The sequence below is a fragment of the Protopterus annectens genome, chromosome 12.part0 (assembly GCF_019279795.1).
Source record: "Protopterus annectens isolate FY-2018-M chromosome 12.part0, PAN1.0, whole genome shotgun sequence".
Lineage (NCBI taxonomy): Eukaryota > Metazoa > Chordata > Ceratodontiformes > Protopteridae > Protopterus > Protopterus annectens.
The window spans coordinates 480,073,457-480,089,173 of NC_056746.1; the positions used below are offsets into that span (position 1 = coordinate 480,073,457).

At 40.5% G+C, this 15,717-nt stretch overlaps 1 protein-coding gene across 1 annotated transcript in view; it reads right to left on the bottom strand.

Annotated features, from left to right (window-relative positions):
- Window positions 1–15,717, bottom strand: part of SLC5A10 (solute carrier family 5 member 10) — a 1,811,293-nt gene that overhangs the window by 318,305 nt on the left and 1,477,271 nt on the right. The gene's annotated exons all lie outside the window — the stretch shown is intronic.

A 15,717-nucleotide genomic window follows, 5' to 3' on the forward strand; every position in this document is an offset into this window, starting at 1 on the left:
ACATCTTACAAAAAACACACTAAGCAACACCTAATAACATACGATAACATTTATTTTTTTTATTTACTTATTTGATAACCAGATCAACCCTTTTCATCCATAATTAATGTCAAAAATAGATATATGGTGAGCTTTATAGATTAATGCATACCACACTGTCCAGATTAATGGAAGTAGTCCTCATTTGCAGGGTGTGGGTGATTCTAAGGCATGAAACAGCATTGCAATGGTCAAAATAGGAGAGCAAACAGTGTATGCTAATGAGTGCATAATGCCATGTTAATGAGGAACACCATATTAATAAAGTAACCCCAAATGATGGACTGATTCAGAAACATGAAATGATGACAATGCATAGCTCTGCATACACATTTTGGTCACAGATTCATGATGAACAGCAGGAGTCATGCTAAGGATGCAGAGCACACCAGCATGTGTTGAAAGGTGTTATTAGAGCCAGAATCCACAATAATGCACATGAGGAGATACATATAGTGCTTAACATAACACCAGCTAAAAGACCAACAGACTGTGGACCATTTCTGAGCATACAGGGATACCACAAAGGACCAGCGAATCTATATTGCCCACAAGCAAAATCAGTGCTCTCTCCTGTTGATACAAAGGTATGTGCATCCTTAACAAAGTTACTTACAGGAACTTTCGCATGACCTACAAGGGATATGTTAGGAGTACTGCAGGCATGAGCCTCATGAATACTTAATCACTTCCTCTGTATTATGCTACAACATGTGGAGGAGTAGATTTGGTTCCTCAGGACAGTAGATGAGTGAAGCAACATCATGTGGGCCTTTCATGATGTAGCTGATTTCCCTGAGATCCTGGGAGCCATTGGTTGCATACACATTGCTGCCAAGACCTGCTGGTCAAGAAGGACTTTGATATATTAACAGGCAAGACTTCCACTCCCTGAACTGCGAGGTGATTTGTAATGCCCTTGGCATTATTTATAATGTGCCTGTGTGCCTCTCAGGAATTTTTCATGAGCCACATATTTGGTACAAGTGTGACCTATACCAGTGGCTCCTGTAAGAGAACTTCCCATAGGGTCATCTGGTTGGTAGACACACACACACACACACACACACACACACACACACACACACACACACACACACACACACACACACATTAGATAACCCTATACACACAGATGTCATGTAACAGCAGGCTATATATAATATGTTTGTTGTCTGTTGCAAGCAATACCAGATATATCCTAGAACCATAGTTGATAATCCTGATACACAGCACTCAGGCCATGCAGGAAATTGTCTATAGTACAGCCCATGCACAGCTGTGAAAAATACTGGAGTAGGTGTATTTGAACTACTGAAAACATATTTCCAATGTCTAGACACCCAAAGAAGGACAACAATATATTTGTTAAGTGCTCCATGCACTATATGGAATTGCACTAGTAAATGGAGCAACAACTGAATATTATAGAAGGGCCATCTATAACAGTCAAAGAGCAGCAGTAGACCAAGTGGAGTGTCAAGGAGGAACATGCATAAGCCGTACCATATATGAGGTAGACATGGTACAATATAATGCACCACTAGCAAAGAGGTGTCATCTGATCTACAACTATGGGTCATGTAAAGGGCAATGCAAAATGAAAAGATGTATGTAGTATCACACCCAGGCTATGCAGGGCAGTGCATAGACTAGTAATGCTGTCCACCAAGTATTACTGTACTCACATAGGTTAAGGGATGGGCAAGGCACACTCATCATTAGTTCAATATATGGAGAGACAGAGTAACAGATGCCTTAAGCTCTGTAATATGGGGAGAGGGCCATGGGAGGTGAAAACAGTAATCATATAGTCTGTCAGATTGTGCAGAGTCAGCAATTACATCTTCTAGGGTATGGTTGTGCTGACAAAAGATGGCAACTGGTGGTGTCCACTATGTTGGCTTTCAAGTGTTTGGTCACAATACAGCCAATGGCAGGGAAGGTGTAGAACTGTGGGGCCATGGTTGTGCACCCTAATGGAGAGTGCCATGTGTCCAGCCTGTAAGATGGTGTCACTCATGACCAGGATTATATCCACAATCTGGTCCCAATAATACCTGCTGGCAGCACCTTTGCCTAAGAGGTGAGTGCCTTATGTATGGAGGGCCTGCAATGCTGACTAACTATTCTGATGTCAACATTTCAAGCTATTGCTTGTCATGGGTGCCCATTCCAGTACCTCTGCTTCTGTCAGTAGGACACATCTGTCAGTAGGCCTGCATGCTACTCTGTAGAATGCATAGACACATGCCCAAGGCTTCTTCCCTTTATGAATCCAGATATCAGCAGCAGTTAGTACTATGCACAGCCTCATCTTCCCATATTTATACACAGTAACCATGCCTCAGCATAACCCCCCCAATTTATATACAGTTACCATGCCTCAGCATATTCCCCCCTAAATTATATACAGTAACCATGCCTCAGCATACCCCCCAATTTATATACAGTTACCATGCCTCAGCATATCCCCCCTAATTTATATACAGTAACCATGCCTCAGCATACCCCCCCCCAATTTATATACAGTAACCATGCCTCAACATATGGCTTTGGAATCTCACATGTATTGTGATAATTCATCTCCACAGTTTTCTCTGTTCACAGCTTGAATCCTCCAGCCATAGGTAGATGGTACTGTGACATGCCAGTGTCATAGCACACCAGTTAGACATATGCCATGACATCTGCTTCACTGTCACTGGCATCCACCACAGGGGCAGTTATTGTTGTTGTTGTTGTTTTTGTGGTTGTTGTGGCATCTTACCAGACAGGACACACTCATTTAACTATGTGAAGCTCCACATCAACAGATACTTTAGTCATATTTCTCTGTTTTGAAATTGCAATGTTGTAGACAGTGCTACAGAAAATATCACCAGTGATTTACATCATACTAGGAAAAGGAATCTAGTGAAGTGGTCATGCTAATGAAGCCAGTTAGGGCTGCTGTTTGTGATTTGTTGCAAGTACCCGATGTGCTAACCACATCATGGGGAACATGAAATGTGATCTGTATGCTTACAAGTGTGCATTTCTAGTGGTGCAGTAGAGCACTACACTGCAAACCATGTGATTCCCAAGCATACATCTGTCTGCAGGGGATGCTACTTTGCTTCCCAAGCAGGCCTGACTGAGTGGCCATAGCTGCTTTAGGAACTTGGAATTGCAGGGCTCCAACATGATGCACAAGGGAGAGAAGGAGTTTACTGTTCTCCTGCACAGAAATTTTAGGACATGCTTGCTGGGTCATTATAACAGCCCTTTGAAAAAACAGATATCTGGCATAAGCTGAAAGAAATGCTGAGAGATGTCATTTGCATCACCCATTCCAGTTAGCAAAGTAGAAATACATACAGTAATGTGAAACAGTGACACCTGACTTACTTCAGCAATGGGAGGCAGAGATTCAGGAGATGGTGCCAGAAATGTACTATATTCTACTATAGTATCAGTTGTACATGTATACTTAACAGTATGCACTTTATTTTCTAGGGGTAGAGCTAAACGTGACTGGCTGCCACAGAGCACAGGAGTACCTCACAAGGCAGTATGGTGTGTATAAGCTGTAAGGCAGTTCAGTTTACATCTGTACTGGTGTTTTTAATCATACATGTGTTGATGATTTAGTCCTATTCTGTTTCTCTTCTGCAGATCCAGCTGTGGAAGAGAAGGAGGACATGTGGCCCATAACATCTTGGTCTCTGCATTTGTTGCTGGGTTACTATTGACTGCCAGATCTACCTGTTAGCAGTGGAGGTAAAGGCTGCTCTGTTGGATATGACCTGGAGGAGTCACTGGTATCCTCCATGACTGCCACTCTTTGGGGGGGGGTGAAGGTTCCTCTACTGAGGGTAGACAGGGGGTCTACTGGCACTATAGTACCAAGAGTATAGTAGAATATAATACAATTCTGTGAGATGCAGTGGCCTGTCACTACTGGGGTGAGATGACAGGTGGATGCCTATATATGGAACACTGAGCAACTTCTAGATAATCTGGTAGAGTCATGGGACCAGCTGCCCCCAACCACCAGCTTTACAAGTGTGAAAAACAGCCTATACTATCAACCACCCAGATGAGTAATTCTTGTGTGTATTGCCCTCTTGCTCAGCCTGGCAGCCAATCATGCCAGGAACCACCAATCCACATCCCAGTATGCTCCCTCCCTTATGTCTCATTCCCCAGTCCTTATTCATTGTCCATCCCTGACCAGCATCACCTGTCCATCCTTTGTATGTGTGTTGATCCACTGACCTCTCTACCATTTGTGTGTATACTTTTCCTGTCTGCTTGTATTTGTGTTTTATGACTTGTTGCTCCTACTGCCACTCTCATTCTATCCCACCCACAGCCATCCCTCAGTACTTTCCTCACTTATCTTTCTTTTGTAAAGCATACAAAGGGGGCTCTTTCCCAGAAAAATAAAATTACTCTCCACTGGGAAAGCTATTGCATGACATTTGGTCTTAGTGATTTCACTCTATTAAGGAAAAAGAGACCAGGGAATATACTAACTACCCGCCAAGATTTGGCACATGGGCAAGGTTAGATAAATGCAATATAAGGGAGCATAAAATTATGATTCAAAGATACAAAACCTATACTAGATTGCTAACACACCATGTACCACTAGTAGTAGAACAAAATGAAGACAACAGAGAGTACAAGGAAAAACAATGGAGTTTTCCATTCCACCTCTCAAAAATGTATTTTGTAAAGACTGGCTAGAGCAGATTTTAGGGAGGAAGTTAAATGAGGTTAAAGTAATCCAAAATAATTTGGCAGAAGTATGTGATAAATTAAAACGAATGCATATTACTTTATCAGAAATGACGGCTAGAGACTACTGGCAAAGTTGTAAAAAAAGTGCAGAGAAGGTTTAGAAGAGCTAAAGAGAGTATAAAGCACTACAGGGGGCTACTGGATGGGGAAGAGCATTGCAAATGGTCACGGCATAAGTGCTAGTGTACTCATAAAATATTAATGAATACAGATCTACAGAAATAAGACAATTCTACTGACAAGATCCCCAAAGCAACAAAATATCTAGCCATGAGACTAAGGCAACAAAGAGTAAAATAGATTATTACTTAGTTGCAGGAGTCATTAAAAAGGAGGATCAAAAAACAACCCCAACAATATAATAAGAATAATTAAAAAAAAAACTTTTTTGAGCATCTTTATAATGCAAAGCATAAGTAAAAGCAAATGAGAATAAATATGAGAAGCTCTATGAAAGACTTGGATCTTCCAACTCTTACTGGGACAGGGAAGGAAAAGCTATTTATGAGAATAACAGAAGAGGAAATAAGAGTGTCAGTAGCATGCCAGAAGGCTGGAAACTCGCTAGGGCAGGATGGCATTCCTGTTGAGGTGTGAAAAAGGAAAATAAACAAAACAGTTAAAATATGGCACATATTATTCAATGATATCTTAGATGGGGACCTAATTATGCAGTTGTGGAAAGGGCATTATTGGTATTGCCAAAACAAGGAAAGGATCCTTCAGACCTAGGCTGATATAGGCCTATATCAATATTAAACCATGAGAATAAAGATTTCACTACAATATTAGAAAAATATTTAGAGAGAATCCTAGCAAAGATAATTTACATGGACCAGTTCATAGGGCCGTAGGTTATTTCTAGGCTAACAACCCCAGAGAAACCTTTTTAAACCTCTCATTCCTTCCCAAATGTACTTGACAAGTGTTGATACCCTGGGGTAATTTTAATGAGTATTTATGGGCTTGGGCATGGGTGGTAAAGCATTTACAAGCTGTCTGTTAGAGACATAGGTGTCAAATGAGGGGAAAATTTCTGACTCCCCATCCACAAGTCCAAGTTACACTTAAACTAGTTTAGTGAAGAACTCTGTTTCACATGGATGGGAAGCATGTTCCAGGTAAGAGGTAGTCTCTGAGACACATACTTTTCCTCTAACATGTCCTATTTAAGTTGCAAGCAAAGGTTTAAGTCCCTAGACTGGGTTATCCTGATGCTCTTTGTTTTGCAGATGTGCAACAGGTCTATCATAACGGGATCATAGGATGCTTTGTAAGCTAGGCATAGATGCATAGATTGCTTCTCAGCAGTTTATAAGAGAGTGAGTACAGGGACAGGATTTTTAGTCAGTCTGTTTAGGACATGTAGTTTACTGCCTTTATTCTTTTTGTGAGAAACCTCTGTGTACACTTCAGTTGCTGCATATGCCTGGTCAGGTACATACTGAAGGGAGCGTTGTACTCAATGATTGCTCTGATGAGGGCCAAGTACAGTAAAACAATGACATCCTTGGACCTAGATGCCATACCCTTACTTATAAGGTGTACAACATAAAATTATTTCATTACTGCCAAAGACACATGATGGCCAAAGGCCAGGTTACTCTCTTCATATGTTCCCTAATCTCTGAACACAGGGTCTACTCTTAGGGTATATTATCAATGTGGTAGTTTCCAGGGGTAGCTGTCTTTCCAAAGGCAATAGCTATTAATTTGTGTAAGGCCTTCTTGAGGGGTGTTTGTGTCTTTGGAAGAATACTATGACTGCACCTAATTTGCAATCATTTACAAACTTGGTCAGCCAGAGGCCCTAGATTTTGGCCTTGACATCATAGAAATCAATAATGTCAAAAAGGAGCAATGCCAGCACCAAGCCTTGAGGAACTCCGCTAGTGACCTTTCTTTATGTAGAGGTAGACTCCCCTATCCTAACTTCTTGGGTCCTATCATTGAGCCATCTGGCTATCCAGTGGGTGACAAGAGGGGTTTATACCTATTTTTGGGATTTGTCTACAATGCCTAATTGGGGTATTATGCTGAAAGCTGCTATCTGGGTCAAAGTAGGTAGTATGCACTGTTTTGTCCTCATCCATTGCTTTGGTGACCTTCTTGAAGAAGTCTACCAAGTTAAGCAGGCATTGATGAAACAAAACTGGGTTGGATCCAGTGTCTGAAGGTTCCTTATGTCATTGATTATCATTTCCACCACTTTACATATGAGACTAGTCAGACTTATGGGTCTGTAGTTACCCAGGTCCATAGATGCCCATTCTTGTGCAGAGGGATGAGTTGCAGCCCTCCATTCGCTTGGCATGAAGCCTGTCTGGGGGATATCATTAAACAGGATTCTAGTGGTCCTGATACATTGTGTTTCATGCTATTAAGGAGGCATCCTGGGATATTTTCAGGGGCCACTGATGCAGTGTTGTAGGCCTTGGAGCGTGCATTGAGGGCCTGTTCCCTAGTGATAGTTTGGGAGTTATACTTGAGGGTATTTCTTGAGAGGTATTTGGGGAGAGGGGATAAAACTGGAACTAAATTTGTCAGCCAGTAGATTTGCTAATATTGCATTTATTAATGACTGCCCATGTCCAGGAGGGTTGCGGGCACTATCCCCTATAAGAATTTACTGTACTCCATCTACTCGTCCAGGTTTCTCTTGAAGAGTGTCATAGAGGTGCTGTATTTCACATGAATTAGTAGCCTATTCCAAAGATGTGACAATCACTGTGAGATAAATCTGTCCCTCCAGCATGTCCTATTTAATTCTCAGGTCATACTTAGGTCCCAAAAACAGGTAGTTCTTGTCTGGTTTGATTTACGGATGTGCAGCAAGTTCATTAGGTTTGGGACTGAGATTCCTCTGTAAGCCAGTCATAAGTCTCCCCTAAGAAGTTTACAGAGTATAGTGACAGGGACTTTAGTTGGTCTGTGTAAGGCACATGCAGGAGTCCCTTGATCTTCTTTGTTAGAAACCTCTGAGGTCTCTCCAATTGATGCACATACTTTGTACGGTACATGCCGAACGGGATGTTGTATTCCATTATTTGCCTGATTAGTGCCGAGTATAGAAGGGTTATAAACCTCCTTTGTTCTCAGGGTGATGCCTTTACTAATCAAGTGTGCTATGCAGAAAGCCTTACTTACCACAGTAGAGACATGGTGGTCAAAGTTAAGGTCACAGTCTTGTGATCCCAGATTCCTTACCATTTTTTAGGTACTTACGGTATTGTTGTTGATTTGAAAATGTGAAGGGACATTGGTTTGCCAAAGGGAACGATGATACATTTCTTTGCATTCAGTTTGAGACCTTCACTAAGACATCAGTCGTTGGTCTGCATAAGACCTTCCTGGAGTATACTGATATAATTCGGGCATTCAATAATTGCACCTATTTTGCAGTCGTCTGCAAACTTGATCAGCCACAACCCCCTAATTTTGGCCTGAACTTCAAAGAAGTATATACCAAACAGTAGGGGGCCCACCACTGACCCTTGTGGCACCCCGCTGGTGACAGGTCTACTGGTTGATGTGGAGTCACCCACTTTGATAGTGTGTGTGTCCAGTTTGTGAGCCATTTGACAACCTATCTTACAACAGGGGTTTACATTCAGTTTGCTAAGTTTGTTGGTAATGCATGACTGTGGGATTTTGTCCAAAGCCTTTGCCAAGTCAAGGTATGCTGTGTGTACAGATTTGCCCTTGTCGATGGCCCTGGTCACATTTTTGAAGAAATCCACCAGATTTAACAGGCTGGATCTGCCCTTGACAAAGCCAAATTGGGTTGGATCCAGGGTTTGGAGGATGCCTATGTCTTTATTTATGAGGTTCATAATGATCCATTCCGTGGCCTTACAGATGGGGCTGGTCAGACTTATGGGTCTATAATAACCCAGGTCTGTTGGACACCTTTGTGGAGTGGAATCATTGATGCTGTTTTCCAATCCAAAGGAACAAAGCCTGTGGTTAGGCTATAATTAAAAAGAGTACTTAATGGTGATGCTAGTTCATGTTTTAGCCTGTTTAGAAGACAGCCTGTGATACCGTCTGGTCCCACAGAGGCTGTGTTTTTCACCTTGGATAATGCTTTAATGACCTGCCCTTCAAATATATAGGGTGGGAGGGTTAGGGCAAGGTTTGTGATAAGTTTCAAGGAAATAAAGGAGTGAAATTTTCATCAAAAGTATCTGCTAGCTTTCCATTGTTTGGGCTTAGCTTTTGTTTTCTTGCATGGCAACCTTTTGCATTTGTTGTAAAGTTTGCTGATGCTGGATGTCCACTATGGTGGCTTGCTTTTACTAGGGCCTCTAGCTTTGATTCTTTCTGATCCAGCTGAGTATAAATACTTATGCAAGTGATTCTACAGGGCTTAGTGTAAGCTACTGTGCGTTGACCACTTCCAGCTGGAGGTGGGGCTTGGAATGCATTTATTTATTCCCCTAGGAAGGTATAGTTTGCCTTGGTGAAGTTTTTTAGTCTGTCTTTGCACTTTGTGATTTCTAATGTTACTGCCAACTCGAAGGTGACTGATTTGTGATCAGATTTAACTAATGAGGGTCCGACAGTTGCAGCAGTGGTGCAACAGTTATTGTTGCCTCACAGCAAGAGGCTCACTGGCTGGATTCTCAGCTGGGGTGTCTTCTGTGCAGAGTCTGCATGTCCTCCCTGCATTTGTGTGGGTTTCCTCTGGGAGATATGGTTTCCTCCCAGATCTGAAATACATGCATCTGGAACCTTTTTCTACGGGCCTCCACTGAAAACATACTCTGTCACAGTCGGACGTTCCCAGTAAACAAATGTTAAATAAATAAAATAAATAATATCTGTTTTTCATCTAAGTGAGGACCAAATCTAGTATGTTTGTTCTTTTGTCAGGGTATGAACAATTTGCTACAGGGCATTTGAGTTAAGAAAGTCAGGGAACTTTAACACTAGTGAGTTAGAGCTAAAGTAGGTTTCCCAGTTGATGGTGGAATAATTGAAATCCCCCATAACCAGAGTGTTCAGGAATATTTGGATTGACTACAGTTTGGTCAAGTAGGCTTCATGGGTGTCATGACCCAGGGAGGGGGACCTATAACTGGCTATAACCTGAATGGGGGGTCTTACCTACAGTAACCTGAACTTGGAGTAGCTCCATGGGGTTGTCCAGTCTAACTAGATAGGAGGTGAATTTATCTCTAATAATATTTCGTTCTTACATATTCATTTTGCGGTCTGAAGATGTGGAAGGCATTGTAGCCTTGCAAGACCAGGTACTCTGAGAGGCCTTGAATCAAGTTTCTGTGACTGCACAGGCATCTACTTCTTCCAATGATAGAAGTGCTTCCAGGGTGTACAGTTTTTGGTTTAAGCTCCTAGCATTTAGTAGCATGACCATTATTTTGTTATGCTGGGAAATTTCACGTTGGTAAGTTTGTTTTCAAGACCTTACCTGAAAAAGGCACTATGGGTGAGGCAAGAGCCTTTGTCAGCAGCCAAAAGCCTAGTGGTGCCAGGTGCAAACCGTCTCTTGCAAAGCAGTGAGGTTTGTCGATCATGATTTCTTAGGCTGACAGAAACTGGATCCCCTTTGAATGACACCAAAAACTAAGCCAGTTATTGAAGTCAGTCATTTCTGTTTATACTGTGGCATCATTCTAGGTGAGGGTAGTATACTGCTCAAGTCTATGGACATAACTGCCTGGGATACATACTTAGAGAGCTCAATCATGTCTCTCTTCATACAGTCCAGTGAGGTATGTCTTAGGTCATTAATTCCAACATGAACTATGATAGAGTCATAACGGTACTTGTTACTGAGAGACCTGAGTGCATGCGTGATCTGATATATCCTGGCACTGGACAAGCAGCTGACAGTGACTTTCTCTTTGTCCAGCCTGGTGAGTGGGACATCTGTGCGTCTCAGTATGGAGTCTACAATGACAAGAAAATGTGTTTTTTGAGTGTTACACCTGACAGGCTTGGTAGGTGAGACACTGATGTTACTATGTGTCACGGGTGCTGTAGGAACTGTGCTAGCTGTAGCAGTCTTGTGTTTTGGAGGTCTCTGGTGTTTCAGTAAGTCTTTCTGAGAGGACCTCCACATATGTTGATTTTTGTGTATGATGCATACTATGTGTAAGACTAGTAGTACTATGTGCATGAGTAGTGGTGTGTGGGTTGCCAACTTCTTCAGAGCAGGGATTCAAGATCCTTGTGTAGATATATCTCTTGCACTTTGTACTAGAGTGAGTTATTAGTAGAGGGTTGTCAGTATACATAAGGCAATTGTTAAACTGCCTCACGAGACCCAAGTCAACAAGGCTGGCAGGAGGAACAAGGGTTTATTGCGTGCAATAAACACCCATTGTGTGGGCTGGAATGGATTAGATGGTGGCACTGCATATGTATAGTATGTTTGGGACATGGCTACCAAAACCTTTATTCCTTCCTTTTGCTTCTGTCATAGCACAATACAGTCTATCCAACCTCAAATGGTAGCAATACCTTCAGCTTTAAGCAGCCTCTCAGTGGGGGGTATTTTGGATGAAGGTAATGTGTAGTATGCATCTGCAATGGCCTCCTCACTCCTTTGGGTCTGGAAACCATTACAATAAATGCCCTTGTTTAGGTAAATGGTATGCATTAGCCCTCCCCACTCCCAGTCTAGTTATTGATGGTTTAATGGAGCAAGATGAGTGGGGTCAGGATACTAGACAGCTACTGGAGACACTGTTTAAGTAGTATTAATGACTCCTGGCCTTATCAGCATTTATTCTCAGTAAAATATTTCATTGCTGGCAGCACACCTCTTTGTCCATTAATAGGATGCAGCAGAGTATGAGTTCGCTCGTCAGTCAAATTCTATATGTTACTAATCAGCATTAACTAATGTTTTACATCTCCAACAACCAACATTTTCTTTATATATGTATATATAAAATTTCAGTTTTATATGGGGTAAAAAGGTCTGTGTGTAGTTTTATAGAAAATGTCAGAATCATATTTTTATCAAATGTAGTTCAAGATGAATTGCTTACTTATAAAACATAATCCCAGTAATTATCACTGATGCAACATTAATATTTTTAATCAGTTTATATATATTATAGATAAATAAATAATATTTCCTATTATCAGTATAGGAAATTAATTATGGGTGGAAATTCATTTCAAACAAAATCCAGCACCACGTCCATTTTTAATGTTACAAACCTGTCTACAAAACTGAACGGTAAACCAATCATCCATTTCAAAATCTTATTTACATATTTAAAAAAATTAATCTTATATATTTTAGTCTCCATTAAAAATCAATTCCTATTATGTACATCCCTACTTTTAAATGACCATGACATCTTCACGGTTTTGATTAAATACATCTTGAAACTTTGCCAGGGCTTGAAGGATGTCAAGAGTGTCTATCTGGATAATTTATTACTGCAGTCCCCATAAGGAATATGTTTCAATCATTAGCTCTCATGACACTTTTGAAGACATATTTGTTTTTCTTAACAAATTTGTGCAGAGACAAAAGTAGTTTTATTTTTTCATTTAATCGAAAATCTACAAAAGGAAGCAAAGATCAGTAGCTTTTCTTTTCCTCTATTTAAAGATGTCATTAGATTTACATGTTCAATCAAAATTCTGTATCCAAAAGATCACATTTTAGTATCTAAAATAATCCGTGAACTAGGCTTATCAGTTTAGCATGCGTCATTGACTCAGGTATGAGGTGGGCTCTTCTACAGCACATCAAAAAAAGTCACAAACAACTAAGTGAAGCATTTCATGTATTGATCCTACCAATGAATTTGGTAAAACTTTCATTTAACTATATACATCCATTAGGAATCACAGCGGATAGAGAAGAGAGAAAGAAAGGGAAGTTTAAAACATCAACAGACACCATTACTAATTTTACTTGTAGGATTCAGAGCATAAAGAAAGGGAACAGAAACATTGAGAAAGCTCAAATAATCACCAAGGCTGTTTCTTCTACTCAAAAAAATATATATAGCGCTGTAATTTATATAAAAAGGTGAATCAGAATGGTCAAGAAATGAGGCAACACACAGATATGGTGTTCGCCATCCAGAATCTTTATTGTAACCCCCTAACTACTAACTGAGCGTATCACATGCATTTCCTTACTTGCTAAACCCGCTCTTAAAGCAATAGACCACTTTATACGAAATAAAAATACTGGGCGGTCACGGTGGTGCAGCGGTTAGCATTGTCGTCTCACAGCAACTCAACACCATAAAACTCCAGTGTCAATCATGAGCGGACAGGTGATCCGCTGTGGTGACCCCTAACTGGGAAAAGCCGAAAGAAGAAGAATACGAAATAAAAACACTGTATGCATGCATGACTAAAAGGCAGTAACATTGCAGTACATAGATGTTTGAAAATTCTAGTACTTACTAGGTCTTAAACACTTAATTTCAACATTTTTGTAATGTACGAATTAAGTATTTAACACCTTCTCTCCACTCTTCTGTGGAGGCTGCTGTCCATGTTGCAACGGTAACTACATTACAGCCTTCAAAGCTATATAATACTTACTGCTACTATATTTTCTCCAGCTTTTTTAGTACACTGGAGCATGTAAAGCTCCATGCATCACAAAGAATTATGATAGGGTGTCTTCAATCATAACCCTACTTGCTATGTATTCTGGACATTGGATTCAAACTTTTCTCTTTAGATGATGTTTTTAACATCCATGTCTCAAACACTTAACAATCTGATTACAATAGGAAATCTGATCATAATTCTCTATGTGTAAATATGTGAATATTTAAATAAATGAAGCACCATGCACTTCTTTTAAATAAGGTTAGACATGCATCTAAAGTACCTCCAGCCCAGCCAGATGGGGCCTTTGTTTAATATGTCATCCAAAAGAGTGATTCTTCAGGTGTGGAGCACTTCTAAAGGTGCACAATAGTGTCAGTATCAGAACATAATTCTAAGCATCTGGGATGGTATAGAACCCACAGCCTTCTGATCTTCCAGCCAACAAAGGCAAATGTGTAAATGCATATATGACTTTCATTCTGATTATGGAAATTTTAATACATTATACAATAAAATACAGGAAATGAGGTTAGGAGAGTCCTGTACAAAGTAATAAACAAGAGAACAAGAATTTATTCAGATACAATGTGTAAAGTTGGAGCAGGAAAACATAACCGATTCAGATATTAAAAGATATTCAAGGTGTAAGGGAAAAGGGAAGAGCAGGGCACTCTAAGTTACTCATTTGTATCTATGTACATAAAAGCTATAAAGACCAGAATTCCAGCATGGAAAGGGAAACTGGGTAATGAGAGACTGAAGATAGACATGTAGGATAATATACCAAGGGAAGGTGTAAAAAGAACTACTGACTGTAAAAGATGACAATGTTTTGGGGCTGGAAAGCTTACCACCATGATCCTCAAAAAAAAAAAAAAAAAACTCAGCACACAGCAGACAGATAACCTCATTAAATTGTTCTACAGGTCTCTGGTTGAGAGGGTAATAATCATTGACTGAGTATACACAACTGCTATCCCACTCTGTAAGAGTTGAGCTAAATTTAAAATAATTATTAGAATGGCAAGATTAACTACAATATTAGAGCATATTGGCCACGGTGGTGCAGCAGTTAGCGTTGCCGCATCACAACAAGAGGTTCCCCGGTTCGATCCTCGGCTGGGGTGCCTTCTGTGCGGAGTCTGCATGTCCTCCCTGTGGTCGCGTGGGTTTCCTCTGAGTGCTCCGATTTCCTCCCACATCCCAAAGACATGCTGTAGGTGGATTGGACACTAAATTGGCCCTAGGCGTGAGTGCTTGCATGTGTGTGCCTTCTGTGGAAGGTTGAGCACCTGGCTTGCAACTCGACACTGTAAAACTTCACTGCCAATCATGAGCAGACAGGTGATTCCCTATGGCGACCCCTAACTGGGAAAAGTCGAAAGAAGAAGAAGACTAGAGCATATCACAAAAAAGATAGTGAGAATTTTTTTTTAATTTTCCAGAAGACGTCCATCAATATGAAATCAATCAGCATAGAAAAGCAGGCAGGATTACCTGTTAGAGGCAGTTTATTTATGTTATGATTGTATACCTGTTGAGTTTTGTAAGAGGAATCTAACTGATGTAGTATACTGGGCTTGGTAAAGCCTTTGACTCAGTGTCACAAAGGAGATGGCCAGGTAAACTGTAAGAGGCAGAAGTGAGCATTAAAATAGTTATACAGTTAAAGAAAGAACATAGAAACAAAAGCAAGATGGGTTGCTCTTAAAATAAAGGCAGGAAGTAATGGTGTACCATAGGGATTGGTTTTGGAATCTCTGGCATTCAAAGTGCTGCATTTGACATAGTACTGGCCAGGTAGAAAGAACAGGACTAACTTATTTGTACAAGACAACAAAATAGGGTCACAGTCGATGATGGAAACTCAAGCATATTTAGGGCCCTAAAGGGAAAGCTGGCAGCTAAGATTTAAAGGTGATAAATGTATGGTCTTTCACTTACTCAGTGGCTCAGGAATAGTATATCAGCCTTGAGGAGCACCAACTTAAAATAAATACGCAGGAATATGTAGAGGATAATATCTCAGCTACAGTAATGAATCCAGTTCTGAGCACCATACAGGGAGATGGAAGTGAATATGTTAGGGTAAAGGGAAAGGCTACAAGGAAGGCACATGAATAAGATTCCATAGGATAAATATATATTCCTGTAGGAAAATAAGTGAAAAGGGAACATGATCTGAATGTGCAAAATTAGTCAATGAAAATATTAAGAAGCAGAGCTGAAAGGAAGCATAATACGGGGTAAAATGATGTACAGACTCTAAACAGAAGAAATTAATTTCACTTAGACATCATCCAATACAGTTTCACAGAAAGGCTC